Source organism: Gorilla gorilla, chromosome 4 (assembly GCF_029281585.2).
Source record: "Gorilla gorilla gorilla isolate KB3781 chromosome 4, NHGRI_mGorGor1-v2.1_pri, whole genome shotgun sequence".
In the NCBI taxonomy this organism is placed as follows: Eukaryota; Metazoa; Chordata; class Mammalia; order Primates; family Hominidae; genus Gorilla; species Gorilla gorilla.
In genome coordinates, this window is record NC_073228.2 from 12,835,605 (window position 1) to 12,860,733 (window position 25,129).

Genomic DNA, 25,129 nt, shown 5'->3' on the forward strand with positions numbered 1-25,129 from the left:
AAGAATCGTCCCATTGGTCCCCCACTGCACCACAGCCACGTGCCCACCCACAGGAGAGTCTGGCCGGCAGTGCATCCTCCTCCCTGGCTCTGGAGCTGTGACCCTGCCTGCCCAGTTCCGGCCAGCCTCACGGGAAGGAGCCCACATCCCGGTCAGCAGGAGAAGATGAATGCTTTTAATTCAGAGAGCTCTTCACTAGCCAATGAGAAGGTGTAAATCGTCCTTCCAGGTCCTGGAGCCCAGAGCTGGCGCCCAGTCACAGCAGGAAGTGCAGCCAGCAGGGCCAAGGTGCGGCTGGGCGGGTCATCTGGATGACAGGTGGACCTGGAGACATAGTCACCTGGCGTGCAGGCATCCATAGCAAGCTCTTCCTCCTCCAGGGTGAGCACAGCCCTGCCTGATGCCTGTATATCTGTGGTCTCCCTGTGTCGGAGGGGGGCCCTGTGTTTGTGGGGAGGGTGCCTTAGGTGAGTGTGTGAACTGGAATGTGTGTGGACATGGGTGTGAGCCCAGGTGTGAACATGCCAAGGCAGGACCGTGAACGCATGTGCTGTGTGCATGTGTGTGTGGGTGAAAGGGGGTGTGAACGCATGTGCTGTGTGTGCGTATGTGGGTGAGAGTGGGTGTGAACATGTGCTTGTGTGCGTGCGTGTGTGGGTGAGGGGTGTGAACACGTGCGTGCGTGTGTGGGTGAGGGCATGAACGCATATGCTGTGTGCATGCGTGTGTGGGTGAAAGGGAGTGTGAACGCATGTGCTGTGTGCATGTGTCTGGGTGAGTGGGTGTGAACATGTGCTTGTGTGCGTGCGTGTGTGGGTGAGGGGTGTGAACACGTGCGTGCGTGTGTGGGTGAGGGCATGAACGCATGTGCTGTGTGCATGTGTGTGGGTAAGGGCTTGAACACGTGCTGTGTGCATGTGTGTGAGTGGGGGTGTGAACGCATGTGCTGTGTGCATGTGTGTGGGGGTGAGGGGGTGTGAACGCACGTGCTGTATGTGGGTGAGGGGGCATGAACACATGTACTGTGTGCATGTGTGTGGGTGAGGGGTTGTGAATGCATGTGCTCTGTGCATGTGCGGGTGAGGGGGTGTGAATGCATTGCTGTATGCCTGCGTGTGTGGGTGAGAGGGGGCATGAACGCATGTGTGTGGGTAAGGGGGTGTGAAGGCATGTGCTGTGTGCATGTTTGTGGATGGGGGGTGTGAACACGTGCTGTGTGCATGCGTGTGTGGGTGAGGGGGTGTGAATGCATGTGGTGTGTGCATGCGTGTGTGGGGGGATGTGAATGTGTGTGCTGTGTGCGTGTGGGTGAGGGGGTGGGAACGCATGTGCTGTGTGCATGTGAGTGGGTGAGAGGTGGTGTGAATGCATGTGCTGTGTGAATGTTTGTGGGTGAGGGGGTGTGCATGCATGTGTGGGTGAGAGGGGTGTGAACGCATGTGCTGTGTGCATGCATGTGTGGGTGAGGGGATGTGAATGCATGTGCTGTGTGCATGTGTGTGGGTGAGGGGATGGGAACGTACGTGCTGTGTGCATGTGAGTGGGTGAGGTGGTGTGAATGCATGTGCTCTGTGCATGCGTGTGTGGGTGGGTGTGAACACATGTGCTGTGTGCATATGGGTAGGTGAGAGGGGGTGTGAACATGTGCTGTGTGCGTGCATGTGTGGGTGAGGGGGTGTGAATGCATGTGTGTACATGTGTGCATGTGGGTGGGTGAGGGGGCGTGAACACATGTGCTGTGTGCATGTGTGTGGGTGGGGGATGTGAATGCATGTGCTGTGTGCATGCATTTGTGGGTGAGGGGGGTGTGAATGCATGTGCTGTGTGCATGTGTGTGGGTGAGGGGGTGTGAACGCATGTGCTGTGTGCGTGCATGGGTGAAGGGGGTGTGAACATATGTGCTGTGTGTGTGCATGTGTGGATGGTGGGGCATGAACATGTGCTGTGTGCATGTGTGGGTGAGGGGGGCATGAACATGTGCTGTGTGCATGTGTATGGGTGAGGGGGTGTGAATGCATGTGCTGTGTATGTGCATGTGTGGGTGAGGGGGGCATGAACACGTGCTGTGTGCATGTGTATGGGTGAGGGGGTGTGAATGCATGTGCTGTGTATGTGCGTGTGTGGGTGAGAACACGTGCTATGTGTGTGTGGGTGAGAGGGGTTGCATCACCATACAGGTGTGATGTGTGTTTTGGTTGTGTGTGCTCAGGAGTGAGCATGCACAGTGTATATGTGTGTGGATGTGTGTGTATTACCTGGACGTGACTGTGACGTGTGTATGTGCATGAGCTTGGGAGTGAGTGTTCACAGTATGAGAGTGTGCACTGTGTATGTGTGGTGTGTGTGCGTGTGGGTGTTCACACCTGCGTGTGACATGGTACACACGAGCGTGCTCAGGGGTGAGTCCACACTGTGCGAGTGTGTACTGTGTGTATGCACATGGGGAATACAGGTATGTAGAGGCATGCACGGTCTGAGTGTGCATGTTGCACACGGATGTGCGCAGTGAGTGTGCAGGCATGTACAGGTTGCTCCTGCGGTGGGAGTGTGCCTCGCAGGCTCGGTGACACACGCCCCTCTGGGTGCCTGGAGAGGCTCCCAGCTGCAGATCAGACCTGCCCACGAGCGTGCCTTGTCCGTGTGAGTGGGTGTGTGTGTGCCTGGCGTGTGACGGAGACAGTGCTTGGCGGGGGTGGGCTGCCTGGGATGTGCCTCCGCCTGTGCAAGCATACATGTGCACATGGCTTCTAGAGAAGAAAATGTTTAAAAATGGAGTTGTCAGCCCCGAGTTGACAGGCGCAATCAGCAAAGTGCAGCGTCGGCAGGAACGGGCCGCGGCTCCCTCAATTACCCGGGAGGAAATGGCCCCGCTTTGTGCTGAGAAGGCAGAGTGTGGCTGGAATAAAGCAAGTGGAGCAGACCCAAAAACTTCATTAATTAAAGAAACTCATTAATGAGGGACATTTAATCAGCTGAAGATTAGATCCACACTCGCCTCTTCCATGAGCCAGGCGCCTAACGGGAAAAGAAGCCATCCGCCTCCTCCCCCGGCACCCTCCCCGCGTGCCGGGGCCAGGCCAGGCGCCAGCAGCTTGGCTGGGAGGAAAGGAGGCGCTCAGGCCCCGGGGGGCAGGGGCTGCTGCCAGGGAGCAGGCAGTGGAGGGCAAGCCCAAGTCCAGGCAGGTGGACTGGGGGGTGGGAAATGTGTGTAGGTGTGCAGGTGCACTGCTGCGTGCACGATCACTGCAGGCGCGTGTGTGTGGAGGGGTTGGGTAAGGTGTGTCTGGGTCAGTGATTCTCAACGGGGTGATTTTGCCCCGCCCCCTGCCAGAGGATATTTGATAATTTCACAATGGCCTGGGGGTTGGAGGGTGCTCCTGTCATCCAGGGGTGCTTGTGTGAGAATGCACTGGGAATGTGTGTGTGTGCACACGTGTACAGGGACTGCATGTCTTGTGAGTGTGCATGAACAGGGCTGTGTGTGTGTGTGTGTGTGCATGAAGAGGGTCTGTGTGAGCACATGTCCACGAGGCCTGCGTGTGTGTTCACAGAGGCTGCGTGTGTGAGTCCATGCGTGTGAGCACGTGTGTGTGTCTCTGTGAGGATGCATCCAGGGGCTACCCCGCTGGGGTTCAGAACCCAAATAGGGGTGCCTCTGGTGAAGGGAAGGTCTCGAGCCGGAGGAGGGCCTGGACCTCTGGGAGTCCTGGGGGATGCCAGGGTTGTGAAGGTCAGAGGCGTGTGGCTGAATGTGCAGAATCCCAGGACCATACAAGCTGTCCCCACGCCCCTGGGATGGAGCCTCCTTCTTAGAGCGAGTGTGAATCGTCCACTCTGGCTTAAGACTGTGAGAGGGGTGGCCCCTGCCAGGTGGTGACTATCTCCTAGGAAGTGGCTGTCACAGGCCAGGAGGAGCTTGCCACTGATTGATGGGAGCAGAGCAGGCTCAGATGAGAGCTGGCCTGGCACTGCCGCCTGCCCTGGGGCAAGCATTTGAGAGGACTCAGACATCAGGTGGGGGACCCTGGCTGAGAGCTCAGTTCCGGGTGAGGATCAGCAGGTTCCCGGTGCTTCCCAGCACCTTCCCCATCTTCTGGCAGTGCTAGGCCAGGCTGAGCCAACCAACAGAGCTTGGGGGAGAGACCCAGGGGCCCCAGTGCCTGGAAAGTTGAGTGGCCAGCAGCACAGGATGGACCCATTCGGTGCAGGTTGTCCCACCCTGAGTGAGAGGTCTGGCGGCCTGGGGCCAGTGGGGGGTGCTTCTTCACAGCATGGGGTCCCCTCCCCTCCTGGGCCAGGCATGTCCTCCTTCCTCCCCACGCTCCTGCCACGGTCTGCACGAGCGTGCTTATCCTAAGCAGTTCCTGAGTGCATCTCCCAGTCCAGGCTCCACCACTTTACGTAGGGGTGCAACTGGCCGCTCCCATGGCACTTCTTCTGGCTGGGAGGGGTCATAGGGAAGGGGTGGGCCTTGCCCAGGCATGGGCTGGGCAGTGGATGAAGGCAGTGTGGGGTGCACGCGTACTGCAGGGGCTGTCAGGGCTGAGCCAGGGAGAGCGTGATGGACACAACAGATTCTCCAGGGCGAAGGTGCTGTCACGTCTCTGAGGTCAGCACGTGTGGAGAAGGGAAACAGAAACAGGCAGCCCACGGGATGCCAGGGACCTCAGTCTTCACCCGTCCAGATTTACAGGAGGGAGACCCAGGCCTCCGCCTAGCTAGGAACAGAACAGTGCCAGAGGAAATAGGTTCAGACTGCAGCCGGGGGACTCGGGTTTGATGCCAAGAACTGTGACCCCACCCAGCATAAGTGGCCGAGGAGCTGTGGAATCCACAGCTCTCAGCTCTCAGCAGCTCATAGCGCAGCCCTGGCTGGCGTCTTAGGGAGGGACTCTGTGACCTCGTGTGTCCCCCAGCCTGAAGCATCTATCTCTGAGTCCTTGGCTGCTGTCTTAGCCACAGCAGAGGGGGCAGGGAGCCCTGGGATGCCAGGCCGCTTGTGGATTTTAGGGACGTGGGTGAGGACAGTTTCTGGACCTTTGGGGAAAGGTTGGCAAGGAATGGTCCCACAGAGATCCTGTATAGGGGTGGGATGGGACATGCCACAGGGAATCCCTCCCCCGATGCCCCCACTGCACTGGGGAGCACCTGGAAGGAAGGTCGGGCCAGTCATGGGCAGCCCAGGCCTTTGCTCAGATGCCCCTGTTGGAAGCCCTGCTTTTGCTCTTGGGAAGGAAGCATCCTGTAAGGGGCTCAGGCCTCCCAGGGAGCATCCCTGTGTCCAGCCCAGAGCAACCCCCTCCAAAGGTGGGGCATGGCTCAGGGCAGGTGCGTTCCTGCTGGAGGAGAGGCTAATGGCTGGGGCAGCAAGGTTTTCCTTATGAGAGGACAGCACTTAAGGTGGCCTGGCTCCTTCCCCAGGGACCCCACCGCCACCCATCTCACCTCCCCAGGACCCCACCGCCTTCCCTTGCCTGTCCCATTTTACAGTTGAAACACAGCCCCAGGACGGCCTGTGGCGCTGACTTAGTCTCCCTGGCTGTGGCTGGGCAGTGGACTGGGCAGGTGCTCAGAGGTACAGACAGGCGAAGCAGAGAGCACCTGCTGCCCCCGGGCCAGGGTTCTAGACCAGGTGGTGCCCCTCACCTCGTGACCGCGTATCCTCATCCTGGGTGTGCTGAGTGTCCTCACCCTCACCATCTGTGGGATCAGATGGGGTCACACTCACTGTGATTCTCAGAGGATGGCACTCAGAGTCCCCCTCCCTCACCAAGTCTCTGCCCCCTCCTCAATCTCTGCTATGACTGAGGGTGCCCAGGTGGCCTTTCCCATGGACTCAGAAGCCAGCCCCGCTGTGGTCTTCCTCCAGACCCCTCTTCCAGGCCCACCAGCTGTTTCAGCACCACTGGTGGGAATGCCAGTGTCCACCGGTGGCTGCTGTCCCTGATGCTCCGAGTGGCGTCCTTTTGGGCCCAGGTGCAGTGGGGAACTGCCTCTTCCCCCAGGGGGAACTGTGCCCCTGCATGGTGTCTCTGACACGGTCAGGGTGCCAACCGGCTTCAGGACCCCCTCCCTGGGACAGCTGTGGTTTGTGATTCTGAGGCTGCAGGTCAGGGTGCAGCCCAGGAATCTGCATTTCTAGCAGATGACAGGGTCCGCAGGCCAGACTTTGAGGAGCAGAGTCTCAAAGCTCACCATGCGACACAGACCTCACTGTGTCCCAGCTGCAAGGCTGCAGAGCTGTGTGCACCTGCTGTGTGCAGCCACACGTGACCGACCAGGCGTGAGCACCCAGGGACTCTGTACCCACAGAGTCTCCCTCCCAGAGACACTGCCCGGACCACCAACTCCCAAGCGCCCCCATTAAAGAAGGGATCATCAGGGGACTGATCCCAAGTGATGAATAAATCCAGTTTTCAAACCACATTCCACCGGGTGGGTGTTTGGCTGTGGGACACATTATGTAATCTTCGTTGCCAGGAAATTTACCTTCCTAATTACATTTTGCAAATGTTCATTTGAAGCCGCCTTCTTGGAGCTCACAGTAACTAGGAGGTGGCTGCTGGAAGCCCCAGGGCACCGTGGGAGGGACAGGGGAACGTCCCAGACCTGAGGCTGCTGGGTGCAGAGCGCAAGGGTGGGGTCCTGCCTTCCCGCCGTCTCCACCCCCTCCTGCCCACCTCATGTCCTGGGCACTGTGCTTAATATCCTGTTCCATTTGCTAAATGAAGACCGTGGGCCATTAATAATGCTAATATTCCTTAATGAATATGCAGAAAACAGAAACGAGGATGCCTCTGTGGCTGGCAGAGCAAGCGGCCCTGGAACCCTGGGGGAGAGAGGCCCAGGGGCTGCTCCGATATTCACAGCCAGCACTTCTCCTCTGGTGGGTCCCTTGACAGCTGACCTGTTGCGTTGTCCTCACAAGGCCCTGGGAGGGAGCTTTGGCCTGGATGATGTTCTTGCCATCCCACTGAGTAGGAACCTGGTGTCTGCTGGTCCACCCTCAGGTGTAGGCCAAATGCTGTGTGTACCACGGATGCTGCGTGTACTCACCTGCTTCTATAAATTCACAGCAGCATCTCAGCAGGACTTGAGCAAGGATGGAGGAGGAACTGAGTACGGTGGAGATCACAGCTGGGTAGGGGTAGCCTGGAAGGCTTCCCAGAGGAGGTGTTTGGCCACCTCAAGGATGTAGAGGAGGATTAGAAGAGGGAAGACCTGAGTCACAGCAGAGAAGCTCTGCACAAAGCCTGTCCATGACACCACATGGGGTGGTGTTTTTCACCATGGTATCCCAGAGATGGCTAGTAGGTGCTCAGCAAACCTAGTAGGTGCTCAGCAAACAGATCTCAGCTGAGTGAGTGGGAAGGTACAAGGTGAGATGGGAGCTGCATGAGAGCTGCAGTGAAGCTCTGCTAGGAGCTGGTAGTGACCATGGATGGACAAGGCTGGGCCCAGGCCTCCTCAGGGACCCGCTCCTCTGGTTTCTCCTGCAGCCTCCTGTGTCTTCTCCCACTGGCCCCTGCCTTGGTAACTTACCGGGATCTCAGAACCCTTGCTCCCCACCCTGCTCCTGTGGGCAGGGACAGGAGGCCACCATGAGCTCCCCCTCCTCCCTGGAGGCAGAAGGTCTCCTTGGATGGGAAGGAGGCCTTTGGTCACCCCTACGCTGGGGTTTGAGGCCCACCCAGCCTTGGCAGCTCCCCCACCTGTGTGGCTCAGGCAGCTTTCCTCGTGTGTGAAATGGAGAGCAGCCTGGTTATAGGGGCCACGATGAGGGCAAGGGGATCATCCTCAGGACCTGGAGCCTCCCACGGGCCCGCACGCCCCGTCCAGGGTGGAGAAGAGGGTCCCCGCTCCCAGGGGAAGGGCTTTGCTTTTCCTAAGTGCCTCCCTTACCTCTCAGAGGAGTTGGGTGCTCTCTTCCCAATCCTTGCGGCTTTCCTCATGTCCCCTGCACCCCCTCCCTGTCCTCCAGTGTTGCTGCTCTCGAGGTTCTCCTCAGCCCCAGGGGAGGGCCAGTGAGCAGCAGCTGGAAGCCAGGCCGCTCAAGGGAGAGTCAGGCGGATGCCTGCAGCTTGAGGGCAGAGCAGGGAGAGAGAGGACCGCGACACCCTGCACCCAGGCCCTCTGTCCTCACCCCCGACTCTTCCCCCAGCAGCTCTGGCACTCCTGCCAATCTCACCCGTCAGGCCAGCAATGTACGCTGTTTCCTGTTGGCTCCGAGGGGAGCCGCCCAGTGCTGGGTGCTGATCCCCCGTGGCGCCTGCACCTGCACCTGCATGAGTACACACACGTGCACACTCAGAGCTACAGCCTCAGACCACGGCAGGGACGTGCATGGAATAGGGCTGTAGGCCGCTGCTCATCCGGGGCAGTGATTGGCCCGCTTCGCTCAGCTCCTTTGCTTACCCTAAGTGCAGTGCTCTTCTACGTACGCCCTCTGCCCCCCACCCCAGTCTACCCACTGCAGAGACCCCTCCTGGGCTCTGTGCCTGAGTCTGACCTCAGCCCCAGCTGGCCAGCAGCCTCAAGCCCCCTCACCCTGGGAGCTGGGAACTGTTGGTGTTTCCGTCCGTCTGATTGACTATCGAGGTGAACTCACCTCCCAGCACCCCGCTCTGCACCTGCCGACCAAGCCCCATCAGCCACACACCTGGCTCCTTGCTGATTTTCCCCAGGCAAGATGCAGAGTAGGTGGAGGTGAAGCTGGTGGGAGAAGAGGATTTATGGAGCCACATTATTTATGATTTGTATGCAATGAGCTTGGAGAGAATTACCGCTTAATCGTGTGAAAATCTGTCCCCTCGTCTGGGGCTTTTCTGCTGAGATCTGTGCTGACCTGAGCAGGGAGGGACTGAGTCTGGTCTGGGGCTGGGGTTGGGCTCTGGCCAGGTGGCTGGGCAGGATTCGGGGCCATCTCTCAGCCATCAGAGCAGGGAGGCCCCTGGCATCGCTGGGCCAGTGGTTTCTACCAGGTCTTGTGCCTTGAACCCCTCAATATCTGACCCCTTATTCCAATAATGGTCTTAAATGCATAAAATAAAACGGTTTATTATGAAGGAAACCAATTGTATTGAGATACAGTTACCAAAAGAGAAAATACCCGTGCATGAAAACATAATCCGTGGCTTCCTAACGTGTGAGAGACCAGGCCCAGGTTTGGAGTTGGAGTGAGCGTGAAGGTCAGCAGATAGCGGAGTGGCGACGCTCAACAGGAAGGCCTGAGGCTCCCGCGGGTGATGATGGGTGCTGCGTCAGGTGGGCTCACGCCGTGGGGTTTGCAGCCACATCTGTGGGTGGAGGTGCTACCAACGTTCAGCTGGAAGATGGTGAAGATAGACAAGGGGCTTGTTTTCCTGTCCAGAAGCACAGACGCTCTAGCGCTGTTCCCAACGTGCACAGAGCACAGCACACGGAGGGCACATGGAATTCACACGGAGGGCACATGGAATACACACGGAGGGCACATGGAATACACACGGAGCACATGGAGACTGAGCGGAGCACACATGGGCACAGAGCACACAGTACATGCAGGGCACACACAGTGCACAGAACACACGGAGCACACAGCATACAGCACACGCAGCACGTGGCTCACACAGTACACACAAGCACATGGGGCACACAGCACACACGGGGCACACATGCGCACACACGGGGCATACAGCACACAGGGCACACAGCACACACAGCACATGGCTCACACACGGTACACACAGGGCACACAGCACACATGGGGCACACATGCTCACACACAGGGCACACAGCACACATAGCACATGGCTCACACATGGTACACACAAGCACACGGGGCACACAGCACACAGGGCACACATGCGCACACACGGGGCACACAGCACACACGGGACACACATGTGCACACACGGGGCACACAGTACACATGGGGCACACACAGCACACACACGGCACGCAGAGCACGCTGCCTTGCAGGTGCGGGGCTGATTCCCGCGCACCGTGTCCTAGCGCCGCAGCGGCTCTGGATCTTCACTGATGAGGAATTTGTGCTTCGGCTTTGAGGCTTGGGCCGGGTCCCACCTCCAGGCAGGGAGGCCAGAGCTTAGAGCATGGCAGGCCCCATCCCGCACCAAGCCCGGGCTGAAGGACAGGGCACTCCACTCGTTCCAGGGACTGTGTCAGAAGACCGCTCGGTATCAGGGGCTCTGTGAGACCCAGGCTTGTCCCCACTGGGGCCTGGAGAGCAGGCTGCATGCCGAGGCCTGGAGTTTGCAGGGAGGTCTGCCCCATGGCCCACTCAGCGCCTCCCTGCTGGCTCGCCTGCCCTCACGCCACTGTGGGAGAGCCCTGAGGCCCTAGGGGGAAATGAGAAGCTGTGGACCTGAGCAAAGGAAAGAGGGTGGGGACATACACGCTCCTGGCAGAGGGCAGTGGCAGGGACCACAGCGGCCCAGTCTGTGCCCGCCCTCCACTGCCAACAGCAGGCGGCAGAGCATGTGACTTGGTGGCGGGTTGTTGGCTTGCTAAGTGACTGTGGGCCTCGGAGCCCTGCTCACCCGCAGTGCGCCTCTGCCTGGATGATCCCTGAAGCCCCTCTAGGTCTGAGGGGCGGGGGCAGGCTCTTGATCTGCCCTGGGCCTTCCAGGAAGTCTTCTTGGAGAAGTCGGGAGGGAAGGGGACCTGAGAGCCGGTGGCTGCGGAACATGGAGACCTAATGGTCCCTGAATGAAGTAATATGCAGTGTGGTGGGGCGTCCGACAGCCCTAATTAATAAAAGATATTAAAACTGCTGTCAGGGGACAGAATGGGTTGGACGGGGTGGGAGCAAGTCACTCAGGTGCATTCCTGCTCCAGGCCTGGGCACCTCCTGAGCCTTTCCCCAGCAAGCAGCGCTTCCCAGCCTCCTCCCGGTCCCCGCAGGGCAGCCCCTGCCCTCCTCCTGCAGAGCTCCCATTTGCTCACCAGCCCCCATTCCTGGGCTTCCCCAGACCTCTTGCTGGGGCAAGGAGAGTGAATTGGAGCCCGACTGGGGCAGGTCCGCCCATTCCTCCCCTGCCTGGCATGGGCTGGGGTGTCATATAAGCTCTGGACTGTACGTATCTCTTCCCAGCTGTACCTTCAGAGATTTCAGGCTGGTAGCTTAGAACCAGCAATGGTGGGAGTATTTACACCAGGGAAATTGGCAAACGCCACAAGCAGGCTTTTCCCCACGGAGCCAGTTGTTAATGTTACCAGCACACCACTACCTCTCCCCATTGGGGCAGGGGAGGTCCTGAGTCAGCCCCTACAGAGGCTATGGTGTCCTCTGCACCTTGAAGGACAGTGTCAAGCACAGAGGTGGGTGCATATCAGGGGCTCAGGAAACCCTGGTTGGTCGCTAGGTTAGAATGAACTCAGGAAGCCTGGACAACTGGCTCAGCAGGAGCCTGGGGGGCTTGGGGAAGGGGAGAGCGTTGTCCTGCTGCCCACCCCTCCTTCCTCCCCTGGGTCTCTAGGGCACACCCTCTTACTCCCGATTGGAAAGCAGTCCATACCTGTCGGGTAGCAGCAGGTGGTTCCAGGATCAAACAGGCCTGGGTTCAGATCCCAGGTCTGCTACATCCTGGATGTGTGTGCTTGGGCAGGTAACTTCCCCACTCTGAGTTTCTTTCCTTGCATCAAGAATGCCAGTTTAGCGCATTGAAGATTAAATGAAATAATGTACTTTCAGTGCTTCACCCAGTGCTGGGCATTCGTAAGCCTTCAGCCACCGTCCGTCACTACTCTAATTATCATCAGCAGCAGCAGCATCACTCAGCATTTACTGAGCACCTGCCATGTACCTGAACCGTGTCAGCCCCTGGGGACTCAGTGATGGAAGCACAAGCACTTGTGCTCAGGGTCTCGGGGTCTGGGGTGCTACCCTCCACTGCTGAGGTTCTGGAAAGTTCAGGTGGGCTCAGGTGGCAAAGCACCACCAGAGGTTTCTTCACTGTGATCATAGCCTCACTCTGGCCTGAGGCATTTGCAATAGCACCTCTGCTGAAACAGGGCCATGCACCAAGGTCTCTGGCTTTAAAGTACCTGCAGGGACCCCTCTGTACATCCTGCACCTTGGGGATGACTCCCGAAGAGCTCCTGATAAGGAGGCATGGGATTGCCCTGGAGTGAGAGGTCTCCTGAGCTGCCCGTCCTGGCACAGCAGGAGTCCCCACAGGAGCAGGGGCAGGCAGCCCCGGCTCCCAGGCTTCTCACCTTGCTGGCTACGACCTGGCTTTTGGGGGTGTTCCATGCTGGTCAGGGGCCTCTGCTCTCATCCGGCAGGGATGCTCACTCTCCCAGTCCAGCTGGAGCCACAGACCTTGGAATTAGGAGCCTGTGAGTTGTAGAGGTGGCCTGTTTCTGGGCGGAGGAAGCAGCTGAGTCTGAAGGCAGGAACCTGGTATGGGAGAGAGAGCTGTGGCTGCACGGGCCCTCCTGTCCCCCTGCCACCTGAGACCTCCATCCTGGGAAAGCCCTGGCGGATCCTGGGTCCACAAAGCACCTGGGGAAAACCTGCTTCTGGGACCTCAGTGGGTCGTAGAAAACGCTCACGATGGTTTATTTCTGCTTCTGTGCTTCTGGGAAGTAAAGTCCCCCCCTCATCCACACATGGGGGATCCTCTCTAGGAGTCACTGAAGCAAATGCTCAATGCCAGGAGGACGTGCCCAGCCTTCAGTTGGCCACTCAGGAAACCGGAGGTTTCGACCAAGCCAAACATAATAGAGGCCAAGTGGGAGACCCCTGAGCATGGAATCATGCATCTCCAATTTAGCCAATGCTGGGGAGGGCTTCCGCCAGGAGTCTGCTCCCTGAGGGTAGGACTCTACCCGCTGCTGTGCCCAGACATCTAGAACCTGGCGCTGAGCGGTCGCATGGTGTGTATTTTGGGGGCAGATTCACGCACGCCATTGCTCACTTTCCTGCTGGTGCAGACGTGCAGAACAGCAGCGCTCCCTGCCCGCACCAGCAGTGTGACGGGGGCAGCGTGACAGGGGCAAGTCAGCCTCTCCGGTGCCCGTTTTCTCCTTGACAAAGTGGACAGAATGTTCTCTGAGACACCTTTCATCTCGAACCTCCTGGGATCGGGGGTCACAGGTCTCTTATGAGTGGGGCGAGCTCCACCCTCCTCGGAGATATCCAGATAACTCGTGCTGTTCCAGCCCAGTGCAGCTTTAATCATGGCAGGACATCTTTCCTGGAACCAGACCTGACCCCAGCACACGATGTGACATCAGCAATAGGAACCGGCCTCTGATGCGGGGGCTCAAGGGCGCCGGTCGGGGGCACCTGGGCCTTCCCTTGAGATCATCATGTTTTCCAGCTTAATCTTCATCCGTTTTAGATAATCTTTTATTTTCCCTAAAACTTCCTTGACCTGCAATATGCACATTAAAAAAAGAAAAGAAAATAGGAGCATCACCTGCAAGAAAATAGAAGCAAATGCATTGTCTAGAAATGCCTGTTCTTCTGTTCCTCCGTTCTTCCCACCTCCTCTCCTCCCTCACCGCTCCGGACACCTGCTTCTCCCTCAGGTCTCCCTCTCGTCGTTACTGTTGACGCGTTATCTCTGGGTTGTCTTCTGGCTCGTGGAAACTACCCGCTCTGCTCTTGAACTGGCCACCTGGGCAGGCACAGCTGGGGAGCCCCCCTTTCTGCACTCAGGTATCAAGAAGTGAAGCTGCTCCCAGCCCCTCAGGAAGGAAGGGTGCACCCGGACCTGCATGATGGTGACGTCGGGTGATAATTTGGAAGGCTGGCCCGGATTCAGATCCAACCAGAGCCATTTGCCTGTGACTCTTGACCTGTAAGTTGGGAGTGAATGTGGCGTTGGAGTCGTGCTGAGGAGCAGCCAGGATGGGCAAAGCTGGTAGCAGTTGGCCATTCAGGAAACTGGAGGCTTCACCCAAGCCAAACATACTAGAGGGGTGGATTCTGTGTGTCCTTGGAGGACCAGCCTGTGAAGAGGAGGCTGTGGGATGCCTGCAAAGCCCGGTGCCAGGTGGAAGTTTCCAGAAGGCAGATTTCAGCTCAGTGAGTGGCAGAGCTGTTCTGAGGTGGACTGAAGGAGCCTCCTCGTTAGTAAAGCGCCGGTCAGGAGGCTTGTTAGAGCAGAGGTTCGGGGTGCCGGTCAGGGAGGGAACAGAGGAGACTTTGTCTGGCGGGCTGGGCTGGGTGTCTCCTGCAGGAACTACCTGTTCTAAGATTCTAGAACTGAAGGAGTGTTCAGGGTGCTCAATTGCAGCCAGAGACGAGGATGTAGACTCCCTGCCATGCAGAGAGATGGGGCCTCGTTTGCACGCCCTTGGGTGTATAGACAGGGAGGAGGGCAGGACCACCCCTGCTTCCAGGCAGGGGAGGTCAGAGTAGTGAGGTCCCCTGATCCAGCCATCATCAGGGACCCCAGGGACTGGAACCCACACCCCATACCTGCCAGAGGTCAGCCCCCGGGTCACCAGCCTCCCCTTCCAACACCAGATTCCTCCAGGATCTCGGGAGGGCTGTGGGCCGGGCAGGGGTGCTCACATCGGGTACCTGCCTGTGAATCGCCACCTGCCACATGAGGGCACCACACGCTCTTGGTGAGATGGCCCTGGCCCCCACCCCAGACTCCGGAAGTGGACATCCGTCTGTCCTGTTCTGGTCCCCATCACAGGGATATGTGGGGCTGACAGCCTCAAGCCCCCTCCTCACACCAGACTTTCACACGTCTGTGTTCCAACCACATTCAAACTGGGAATGTGGCAGACGCGTCCAGGAAGTCTGAGGTGTCTGAGACCGTGGGGAGGGGGCGAGGGGCTTTCCTGCTCACGGAACACATAGCTGCTGGCCTCGGTGTCCCCTCTGTGAAACTCAGCTTGTGACATCCACCTCTGCAGGTCAGCAGGAGAATTAAATGTGCGGGGGGTGGTAGTGGCTCTGAGGGTGAGGGCAGCACAGATCTGCAGGTGGGTGGACTCGCCTCTTGGGCAGGTAGGTGACCTGCACGGGTGGCACAGGCTGTGACACACCTCACAGCTCGGCGGATGGGGCCTGGCGTTCCTCCTCCCTCCCTTCCCCATTTCTGCCTGGAATGGGCTTTGCCCAGAGGTGCTGGAGAAATGGCCGGGTGCCCAGCCTCGCCACCAGCCTCACTCCCACTGCAGCCTGCCCCGCCGGCCCAGGGCCACGCGGCGCCCTTGCAGGCGGGAGCCGTCTGAAGGCAATTAGCTTCATTGTCCTGGAGGGCCCAAGAGAAGAGGGAGCCAGGAAGGGCTGTGCCGAGGGAAGGCGGCCAGGCCGTGCGGGAGGGGCTCCATCCACGGCCAGACCATTGGCCAGCCTGTCTCCTTGCCGCCTGCTCCCTGAGCGCCCTGCTGGCCCGTTGTCCCACACGCAGGCTGGGGGACCTTACCAGGCAGGACCGGAGAGCACATTGGCCAAGGGATAGGCCGGGTAGAGAACACACTGGGCCAGCGACGTGGGCAGACACCTCTGGGGGTCCTCAGCTCTAGGTCTGGAAGATGGAGGGTGCTTCTGCCCGGCCCTGCCTCCAGGCAGATGAGTCATTGTCCCCATCCCACAAACTAAGTTGCGGAGGCCCAAAGTGGTGGTGGGGCCAGTGCACAGGGTCCTGGGACCAAGGACATGTACACCCAGAGCACAGCCCAGGCGAGGCCCTGTGGCTCGGACAGTCAGCCACAGCCCCAACCTGCCCAGGGCCCCGCCTGCCTGTCCTGGGCTAGGGAAGCCCTCGCCCCACACCGTCATGTCATCAGGATCCAACAGGCAGCAGGTGGCTCGCTCATTCCTGGATAATTGGAGACGAGTTTATTTTCAAGGAGGTGTCTAGAGGGCAGGGTTGGAGGGACCACCAGGGACAGCACAGGACCCCAGAACTGGCGATGACAGAGCCATCACCACGCCAGGCCCGGAGGAGCGCGTGGAGGAAGCAATGACTAGAGCCAGGGAGTGGGGAGAGTCGTGGACTGGGCTCCCCCCGAGACAAGGTCAGTCCACCATGGTCCAGGACAGAGCCAGCCGATGACAGCCTCCCGGTGGGCAACCAGGGGACCAAATACACCAGACCCACACTCCTCTCCCACCCCCCACTGTCACCAGGAAGCCACAGGGCTACAGGTTCAGGCCAGGCTGCCAGGTTCATGGAGCAGAGGCGGGGTAAGGGGTGGAGAGCGGGCCTGGCAGGCCAGCCACTCCCAGAGCCCTGGCCCTGCCTACCAGGCCAGCCCCGGCCACCACCCCCGCAACACCTTCCCTCTGCCCCCACACCCGAGCTGGTGCCATCCCTCTCTGTCATGGCCCCTGGTTCACCTTTGCCAGACACGTGGACATTAGCCTTTATGGAGCTCACCACCTTCCAGCCCTTGCTGCTGCTGTCTGGGAATGGTCAGTTCCCTGTGGTACCAGAAATTCTCTAGTGTATAAGGCCCCATCTCGTTCACCTCTAAATACAGGCCCAGAGGAGGGGCTCCATAACTGTTGCTTGAATTGCATTTGATTTTAAAATATCGAGTGCGGTCTTTGCAGACAGCCTCGTTCAGTGTCATTTATCTGCCACACGTTCAGGCCTCCAGGGCAGCCATGGTGGTCACCTTGCTGTGTGATTGAAGGGAGTTGGGCAGTGGTGTGCTGGTAGATGTCTAACAACCCTCTCTTCTGTGACAAATCCCAATCCAGCCCTTATGTGTGATGTGCAGCCTTTGCCGATTCCTGTGGTGTAAATGCTCCCACCAGGGCCGATTTCAGACTCCCAGTGTGGTCACTAGACCTGGAGTTGTAAAGAGCATGCCCAGTGGCACTCACATGCTGGGATGAGCCAGCCGCCACCTCCATGCCAACTCATCTCGCGCTTCCCTGCCTGCTGTGTTGAAGAGGGTGTGTGCAGTAGAGTGTGTGGGAGCGGGCAGTCTATGCGAGAGCCTTGGCTCTGTGTGTGTGGGAGCGGGCAGTCTATGCGAGAGCCTTGGCTCTGTGACCCTGGGCAGGCACCTTGGCCCCTCTGTAAAAATGGCGTTCGTGGTACCGACCACATGGAGGAATGGTAAGTAAAGATGAGATGATGGCCGCAAGGCAGTGGACACAGAGCAGGCCCGCAGCACAGCCGGGTTTCCTGCACGTCCCCACCTGCATCAATAGCCCCTGAAGGCGGGGGCTGGCCAAACTTTACTGCCTGCCGCCTGCCTGCCAGGTGCGATAGGAATGGCTGCCCAAGCCTCATCCCCAGAGCAAGGCTGACATCTGAGCCTGCCTTACAGGTTTGTGGGGATTAAATGAGATGGCACATGTGGGGTACACTAGAGCTTGGTGAGCGAGCACGCACACGGAGACGTCTTTCTGCATTTGGGCATTGATCCATCCATTAGGGCCGTTGTTAGCGTGTCCCCTCTGTGTGTGACACACTGCTCTGGATGCCGGAGATTCAGCAGCAGGAGGGACAAAGTCCTTGTTCTCCTGACTAGTTCTGGGGGCAGAGGCAGACGGTGATCATGGACACCTGGAGGCACTCAGAAGGGGAAGGGCAGAACTGAGCTGGGGGTAGAGGGGGTGGGGAGTGCCAGCAGGGTTTTCGTTTTTCTTTTAATTGTTATGGGTACATAGTAGGTGTATATATTTATGGGACACATGAGATGTTTTGATACAGGCATGCAGTGTGTGATAAATCACATCAGGGAGGATGGGGCGTCCACCTCCTCAAGCATTTATCCTTTCTGTTACACACAATACGAATATGCCCTTTCAGTGATTTTTAAATGTACAATTATTATTGACTATAGTCACTCTGTTATACTATCAAATAGTAGGTCTTATTCATTCTTTCTGCTTTTTTGTACCCATTAACCATCCCCACCTTCCCCCAGCCCACACCCCCCTCACCTTTCCAGCCTCTGGTCATCATCCTTCTACTCTCTGTGTCCGTGAGTTCAGTTGTTTTGATTTTTAGATCCCACAAATAAGTGAGAACATGCGATGTTTGTCTTTCTGTGCCTGGCTTATTTCACTTAACAAAATGATGTCTAGTTCCATCCATGTTGTTGAAAATGACAGGCCCTCATGTTTTTTTATGGCTCAATAGTACTCCGTTGTATATCTGTACCACATTTTCTTTATCCATTCATCTGTTGATGGACACTTAGGTTGCTTCCAAATCTTAGCTATTGTAAACAGTGCTGCAATAAACAGCAATGCAGATATCTCCTCCATATACTGATTTCCTTTCTTTTGGGGACATACTCAGAGGTGGGATTGCTGAATCCTATGGCAGCTGTTTTCAGTTTTTTGAGAAACCTCCAAACTGTTCTCCGTAGTGGTTGTTCTAATTTATATTCCCGCCAGCAGTGTATGAGGGTTCCCTTTTCTCCACATCCTCGCCAGTATTTGTTATTGCCTGTCTTTCGGATTTAAGCCATTTTAACTGGGGTGAGATGATATCTCAGTATAGTTTTGATTTGCATTTCTCTGATGATCAATGATGGTGAGCACCTTTTTATAAACCTGTGTGCCAAATTCCTTAGGTGGCAGCTAGATGTTCAAGGAACAGCGGAGACATTTGTGGCTGGAGTAGACAAGCAGGAGGAGAGAAGCAGGAGCAGGGGTCGTGCAGGACCCTGGTGGGGGAGGGGCCATCTCGGGACTTTGGATTCTACTGTGCAGAGAACAGAGTGTAGGAGCCAGGGAGGAAGTAGGAGGACCAGACAGGAGATGATGGCGGCCCGACCAAGGTGGGAGCAGTGGGCGGTTCAAGGCGGCTGGAGGCGGGGCCAGTGGGGTTTGCTACTGGACTGTTTGTGGGGTGTGGGCCAAAAGAGCCAAGTCAAGGGTGACCCCCAGATTAGGACTGTGTGCTGGACTGCGGGGCAGGTGTTTCCTGAGATGGGGAAGACCTCAGAGATGGGTTTGATGGGTGCAATGGGGAGGAGGTCAGAGGTCCCTTTGGGGGCACGTCAAACCCCCAAAGTGTATCAGGTGTCCAAGTGGAGACTGCAAGGGGCAGCTGGGATTCTGGGGAGAAGTCCAGGATGGAGATAAAACTTTGGGATTGTCAACATACAGATGATTTTTTTTTAATTTGGAGACTAAATCAAAACCTTCAGAAAGTCAGTATAGACAGGGAAGAAAGAGGTCCAAGTTCTGAGCTTTGGGGCCCATCAGTATCCAGATGTTGGAGAGATAGACAGGAATCAGCAATGCAGATGAAGCTACCAGTAAAATAGAACCAACCGAGAGTGGGGCAGTGCAGCCAAGAAAAGTGTCTCCACATAGAGGAGCCACCAACTATGGCCAATGCTGCTGAGGGCCCAGACCAGACAAGGACTGGACACATCAGTCACATCAGTATGGTGGATGTAAAAACCTTGACAAAGGTGCCTTCAGGGAATGGTGCCTCGGAACGCTGGCTTGGAGTGGGATCAAGAGAGAATGGGAGTGAGGGAACTGGGGCCACAGGTATAGACAACTCATTTGGGAAGTTTTGCTCTAAGGGAGGTGGTGAATTGAGTTTGTAGGATGAAGGAGCCATAGTGTCAAGGAGGGTTTTCTTTCCCTGTCACGGGAGAGACTGCAGCCTGTCAGGGTGCTGGCAGGAGGAAAACATTGATGGCTGTGGAGTGCAAGGGGCGAATTGCCAGAGATGTGAGCATATGATGGTGAGAAGGGCTGGTTTCTAGTGTACAGGTGACGTGGTTGGTCATGTCTGGGAGCATGATGCTCATCCCTGGGGACAGAAGGGAGGGCCTGGTGTAGGTGATGAGGCAGGGAGGTGGGCAGGTGAATGTGGATGTTGTCTCCTATTTCCTAGAAAACAGGAAGCAAGGTCTCACCAAGAGTGAGGATAAAGGAGAATATTTGGAAGGTTGAGGAGGAAGGGTGAAATCAACATTCAGGTTGTGAGAGCTGAATGGCAGTGCCTGGCCCATGGCAGGGAGTGGTCGTGGATTCTGAATGAATCATTCAGGGTGATTTTGTGTTTATCTGCCTCAGTGTGGGCTGTGGAGTGGAGCAGGAAGAGCTGGGTCTTACCAGTTTTGCCAGGCACAAGTGATGATAGAAGAGGGGGGCAAGTTTGTAGAGGAAGGGAGGATAACAACTTATCCATGGTCTTTAAACTCATCCATCTATCCATCCACCCATCTATCCATTTATCCATCTGTCCATCCATCCACCCACCCACCCTTCCATCCACCCACCCACCCATCCATCCACCCACCCACCCATCTATCCATCCAACCATCCAACCATCCATTCATCCGTGCATCCACACACCCACCAATCTTTCATCCACCCTTCTTTCCATCCATTCATCCATCTTTCCATCCACTCATTTATCCACCCTCCCATCCATCTACCCATCCATTCATCCATGCACTCATCCATCCACCCACCCATCCATCTGCCCTCTCATTCATTCAGCCATCCACCCATTTATCCACCCTTCCATCCATCCATTCACTCATCCATCTACCCACCTTCTGATCCATCCACTCATCTACCCACCCTTTAATCCATCCATCCACCCATCTATCCAACCATCCATTTATCCTTCCATCCACCCACCTGCCCACCCATGTACCCCTCCCATCCATCCATCCATCCATACATACATACATACGTATGTACATCCACCCGTTCATGTACACTGAGACTCTTCTGAGTAGAACAGGGTGCTGTGCTGAGTGCAGGGATATGGGGACAAAGGGTGAGTGAAGTGGTCCCCATTCTCTGAGAATGTACAGTCCCCTGGGGAACCAGATCCTTCCACAAGCTGGTCCAACATGAGGTCATCTAAGATAAGCCCCATAGCCCAGCAGGAACTCCTCCGCTCACACCACCCAACCCCAGGCCCTCATTGACTCTGACCCTAGCAGACCTGGGAAGAAGAGAAGCAATGGGACAGATACTGGCTGCACAGCCTTCTGTGTGCTGGGCATTCACGCACCCTATCAGGATGGGCCTGATACACTTTGCTTTTCTGGTCTGGGGCTCTCCACCAGGGCTGCATGTCAGTCTTCTGGGAAACATTGGTTGTAAGTGGCCTCTGTTGTTCAGGAGTGCGGCCCAGGTGTGGACACTTCTCTAGGTGACTGGGATGTGTAGCCAGCTCTGAGAGCCGCTTGCAGGACCACAGCCACACCAGCACAGCTGTGGAGGACACACAGGGCAGGGATATTGCTTGTCACCCTAAGACCCCCTGAGTCACGCTGGCTGGCTTTCATTCTGCATTTCCTCTGTCCAGGCTCTATGGTGACCATTTGCAGATGGAGAAACCTGTGCAGAGAGGACAGACAGTCGCCAGGACCAGCTGGTGGCTAAGAGGGGACATTGGAGCCCATCCCCGTGCATTGCAGGGTCTAGACCCCGATGCTTGGCTGTGAAACCTCCTCTCCCTTGCAAACCACCCTGGGCAGGGCTACAATTCCATGTGGAGGTGCATACGGTGGGTTTGGGATCCTGGCTGCCGGTGCTGCTCTCTGGGGTCCTCCCATACTAGTTTGGCAAATCACTTTGTCTCTACACCTCGGTTTTATTAGCTGGGAAAGGGGGAAGTGTCCACTCAATGAGTGAGCGTCTGTAAAAGCAGGGAGTACTGTGGGCTCAAATATGCTGTTTTATTCTAGTGTCACAAATGTCCCTAAAATGTCCCCATCTCCTAGGGACCTCTTGCCCACCACAGGTGCCCTCAGATCTGGCACCTACTGCCGGAGCTCCCCCCTTTATGTTGGCGGTTTCGCCTGTCACTTGTTAGCTCAGGGCTCTGGGCTTCAGCCCTGCAGAACCTCAAGTGAGAGTGATTGGCAGCTGTCGTTCAGCCCCAAGTTGAATGACAGGGATTAGAGCCCTGCAGAGGGTTAGAGGTAGGGTGAGAAGGAAGCAGATGGGACAGGAGCTGCGCTTTCTTTTTTATTTTATTTTCTTTCTTTCTTTCTTTTTTCTTTTTTTTTTTTTTTTGAGACAGGGTCTTCCTCTGTCACCCTGGCTGGACCACAGTGGTGTGATCTTGGTTCACTGCAGCCTCAACCTCCAGGCTCAAGTGATGATCCTGCCTCAGCCTCCCACATAACTGGGACTAGAGGCATGTGCCACCACACCTGGCTAATTTTTTTTTATTTTTTGTAGAGAGGGTTTCACTGTGTTGTCCAGGATGGTCTCGAACTCCTGGGCTCAAGCAATCCTCCCACCTCAGCCTCCCAAAGTGCTGGGATTACAGGAATAAGCCACTGCACCCAACCAGGAGCCCACTCTTTCTCAGGCCTTGGAGGAGGTGGAGGAGGGGGTTGCTGGGAAGACAGTGCAAGGCGGTGAAGGCTCTAATCAAATATTTATCAACAAATTCATCTCCCCTGTGTCTGCAGGGCCCTCACGCTGTGCCTTCCACACTTTCTCTCGCTCCTGTTTTCCTGATTTTGCCTCTGGCCATCCTGGGTTCTAGATGCTCTCCACCCATCCTGGGTGCCCCGACTCTCCTTCCCCCTCCTCCCTCATGGATCCACCCCTTCCCACTGGACTCGGTCACCAACACGTTTGCCAACAACGGACGATGGGGCCTCACCAGCTACCTTGGGGCAATGAGCCAGGAACCTCCCGCAAGTGTGTACGCATGCACACGTGTGTGCTTCCCTCCCATGGCTCAGGAGCTTGAATGTCGCCCCAGTTTCAGAGTCTGCAGAGAGAGGGAAGGAGCCAGCTGGCTTTGTGGAGGGGTGGGGATGGAAGGAGGACAACACTTCTGCTCCTTAGGTTCCCACTCAGCGAGTCTGTCGCAGGGTGGCGAGCACCGAGACGGCCCCCCCTGCAGAGCCCAGGGCCGGCTGGCACTGGGGGCTTCAGGGAGCAGGGCACGGCTGGGTTGCCCGGGCTCCACCCTTCCAGCTATGCGCACCCACCCTAGGTTGCTGGGCCCCCGGGCAGAGGGTTTGGGGCCATAAACAGAAGGAGGGGGTGGCCGGGTCTGAAGCAGAACACCCAGCCTTGGACCGTCCCTTGGGGCCACCTCCCTGGTGCAGCCAGGCCCCTTGCAGCCCCCTGTGCTGTAACAATGGTTTGACATCGGGTCATTGTTTTCTGAAGCTTTCCTTTCCCACTGGACTGCAGGCCCCACCAGCAGGGAGCAGGGGCTGTCGGGGTTGCTGCCAACACAGCCCCTGCCCTGGCATGGGCCTGGCACACCCCAGGTACCCCATCAACAGTTGCTGGGTGGATTTGTAGGAACTGAATGAAGGATGCAGAGGACAGGCCAGGGGTGGGGGAGGCAGGACAGAGGTGGACATGCCAGGTCCACCTGTGCAGGGAGCATGGGCACATGAGGGGCTCCTCCTTAGCCAGGGGAGGCACTGTCCAGAGGCCGAGAACACAGGAGCCCGGCAGAGGGGGATGTGTGGGTGTGGAGGGAAGCGGAAGAAAGACCGCCCTGCGAGGGCAGCCCCCAGCATCTGCCTGCACCTAGTAGGTGCTCAAAAACTAACGTGTGTGGTGTGAACAAAGCGTGCGTGGCCCCGGGTGATGGGAGCGTGGGGTGGAGGCGCAGGTGAGGGAGGTGAGCAGCTGCTTCCCTGCTGGGCGCTCCTCCTCCCCACCGCAAACCCCACCTTCAGCAAGGACGCGGACTCCTGCCTGTCCCTGCCAGGGTGGCTATGAGTGTCAGACCCATCCACATCTGAGCAGGGGTCCTAACACACGGGTGGGCTGCTCCAGGCAGAGGCGGCATCTGTCCTTCCAGGCAGTGGGGCCTCCTCACCGCAGACTCCTGGGGGGCGAGTGCCTCGCCTGCTCAGGGGGTCCTGGGCCCCAGGCTGTGTCTGCAGTGGAGGACAGCGAGTGGAGGAGGCCGGAGCCCCTTTCCCTCTGCCGCCTCCGCCTGCACCTTGCTCTCTGGCACTGTGAAAGACCCCAGCCCTCCTCTTGGGGTCATAAGGGCTTCCCACCAGGGCTGCTTCTCAGGCCCTAGGTCAGTGGTTCTCAGTGCACGCAGATTGCTGGAGGAGGCCTGGGGTGCGCCCTGGAACCTGCATTGCCCACCAAAAAGCTCCCAGGTGATGCTGATGCTGTGGGCCCAGGCCACTTTGACAACCACTGCCCTGTATTGCTGCTGGGGTCCTGCCCAAGGGCCTGGGCTTCTAAGAGCCTCTGAGAGTGGCTGCAGGAGCAGTATTCCCCGCTTGGGGCAGCAGGCCTTTGAGGGGGCACAGACAGGCCTATCTTTGAGAGTTCCTCAGAGATCCTTGACACAGAGGCTGGAACCCTCCCTGCCCCCCGACACACCTCACTGTCATGGCCATCACTGGCAGGGGAGGCAGGAGGCCCTGAGTTCAGCTTCTGCACAGTCACTTCCAGGGATCCAGGTGCGGGCTGGGCAGCGCCCTCTCACTTCTGCTTTCCAATGACAAAACTGAGGCTTAAAATTATTTGAAGATGAAGTTTCGCTCTCATCACCCAGGCTGGAGTGCAATAGTGCGATTTTGGCTCGCTGCAACCCCTGCCTCCCAGGTTGAAGTGATTCTCCTGCCTCAGCCTCCCGAGTAGCTGGGATTATAAGCACGTGCCACCACATCCCGCTAATTTTTGTATTCTTAGTAGAGATGGGGTTTCACCATGTTGGCCAGGCTGGTCTTGAACTCCTGACCTCAGGTGATCCACCTGTCAAGGCTTAAAATTCTTGAGGTGGGAAGGAGATGGGTTGGCTCTAAAAGGGGAAGAGCAGTAGTCCTCATACTGCTGGAACATTCTGTGTGTTGTGTGAATCCGTGTCAGTATCCTGCTGTGGTGGTTTTATGGATGTTACCGTGAGGACCCTGGTTACAAGGTGTACAGATCACTGTGTTACTTCTTACAGCTGCATGAGCCTACAGTTACCTTAAAATGGTTAATTTTTTAAAAATCAGGTAGTTTACAAAAACCCTTCAGTTGTTCTTGTACCCAGGTCTGACAAGTGTGAGTAAATGGGCTGAACTCCAGGGGTGTCTGACTCCAGAGCCAGGCTCCCCGGCATTCCCAGCGCAGCACCCCCTCCTGCTCTGAGCTGGTGCCCGTGCCGGCGAGCCCCCCTTGGAGGGGCCGGGGAAAGGCTGCTGAAAATACTGCTGGAAAAGCTCTGCTCAGCCACAAGGCCCCATCCTCAGGGGCTCCAGGAAGGGG

The 25,129-nt window shown here is 57.2% G+C and overlaps 1 protein-coding gene across 6 annotated transcripts in view; it reads left to right on the forward strand.

The window, feature by feature from the left end:
• Window positions 1–25,129, forward strand: part of RBFOX3 (RNA binding fox-1 homolog 3) — a 96,122-nt gene that overhangs the window by 44,632 nt on the left and 26,361 nt on the right. The gene's annotated exons all lie outside the window — the stretch shown is intronic.